This window comes from Lemur catta, chromosome 7 (genome assembly GCF_020740605.2).
Source record: "Lemur catta isolate mLemCat1 chromosome 7, mLemCat1.pri, whole genome shotgun sequence".
Classification (NCBI taxonomy): domain Eukaryota; kingdom Metazoa; phylum Chordata; class Mammalia; order Primates; family Lemuridae; genus Lemur; species Lemur catta.
The window spans coordinates 98,031,869-98,034,040 of NC_059134.1; positions in this window are offsets into that span (position 1 = coordinate 98,031,869).

A 2,172-nucleotide genomic window follows, 5' to 3' on the forward strand; every position below is an offset into this window, starting at 1 on the left:
TTTTTTTATTTCAGCATATTACAGGTGTACAAATGTTTAGGTTTCATATATTGCCTTTGCCCCACCTGAGTCAGAGCTTCAAGCATGTCCATCACCCAGATGGTTGCGCACTGCACCCACTAGGTGTGAATATACCCATCCCCTCCTCCCCCCTCCACCTGCCCAATACCCGATGAATGTTGCACATACAGTAGCAACACTACTGTATGTGCACTTAAGTGTTGGTGAGTTAATACCAATTTGATGGGGAGTACATGTGGTGCTTGTTTTTCCATTCTTGTGATACTTAGAAGAATGGGCTCCAGCTCTATTCAGGTTGATACAAGAGGTGTAGATCACCATTGTTTTTTGTGGCTGAGTAGTACTCCATGGTATACACATACCACATTTTATTAATCCACTCATGTATTGATGGACACTCGGACTGTTTCCACTTCTTTGCAATTGTGAATTGTGCTGCTATGAACATTCTAGTGCAGATGTCGTCTTTATAGAATGTCTTTTGTTCATTTGGATAGATGCCCAGTAATGGGATTGCTGGATCAAATGGTAGTTCTATTTGTAACCCTTTGAGTTATCTCCATATTGCTTTCCACAGAGGTTGTCCTAGTTTGCAGTCCCACCAGCAGTGTAGGAGTGTTCCTATGTTTCCGCATCCACGTTAGGCCCATTTTTTAGATTAAAAAGTTTAGGCTTAGTTATTCCCTCTTGTCGTGCAAAGAGTAAATGTTAAAAATAGCATTTGAACTTGAGCAATCTGAGGTACTATACTAATATGCCCTCTTATTTTTTTGTGGTAGAATATTTATTTTTATTTTTAAAGTCTATGTTTAATTCACCTAATTGAGGATTTTTGCCTCATACATTTTCAGTATTATTTGAATTAACAATGACCATGTCATTTTACAACCAGCAAGCAAACATATGACTTTATTCTTCCCATCAGTTGTGTCCCTTTTAACATGCACCAGAGCTCTTTAAATCCTGAAGAATGTTTGGAACTTTCCTCCCTCCATCATTCCTCTTATCATTAAAAAAATTTCCTTCTTTGTTAATAAAATATAGCTCATCCTAAATTCTTTAAAATTTCTCATAGACTGAGAGATTAATTTCAGGTTATTCCTATGGAATGTTTAAAAAGATCTTATCTTACTTCTTTTATTTCCTAATATCTAACTTTTCTTTCCTACAATCCAGAAAATACTATCAATTTGCTTCTCTTTCTGGTTGGTATATTACAGGCATAACATGCATTCTTGAATACCATATTTTTAAGATGTAAATGGTATGGTTAAAGGTGTATTAAATGCAAATATTGACCCTATCTCACCCTATGGATGAGTTGGGTGCTCTTGTTTCTGGCACTGCCTTATGTTTTTCGATTCTAGAATGTGAATATTCAAACTTGTAGCATACATTAATAATTAGTTATACATCTATTGGTTTGCACTTTCCATGGAATCAGATATCCTGAAGATATACAGAAGGGCAAAATTCTTGGTAGTTTTTCTGAAAACAAAATACTGATGTGTTGATTGCTATTATTTATGTTGAATGTAACATATATCTCATTTAAAAATAATAGCTTATGTTCAGGTCAGCAGATAAACCCTAAGGCCAATTCTCCCCTGCTGCCCATGTTTTAAAATTGTTTTAATGGAACATGATCATATTCATTTAGGTAGCTGCTCTCATGCTACCATGGTAGAATGAGTGTTTGCAACACAGACTTCATGGTTTATGAAGACTAAAATATTTGCTCTCTAGCTCACTTAAGAAAAAGTGTGCCAACCGCTGTTTTATTTCTATTTTACAAACAGGATCCACTCTGAAGCTGTCAAATATTTAGCCAAAATTCACACCTGGTGTAACTTGCATAGCCTGTCCTATAAGCCAGGTTTGCCTAAATCAGACCATTGCTCCTAAACAGCTATGGTGACTCAAAGGTTGTCTATGCAGACTCAGCTGTCAAACAAATTGTCCCTGACACTGTCAGGAGCCATTAATTTGGTCTTCTCTAAAAAGACTTTTTATTACTTAGCTCTGCTGTTCTTTTGTTTTGTATCTTCCACTTACATCTAATGTATGTAGTGATGTAAAATCAAGGATTCATATGTTTTTCTATTTTGAAAGTTTTACTCAGTCTATTACCCTCAGACGTAATTAAAATAA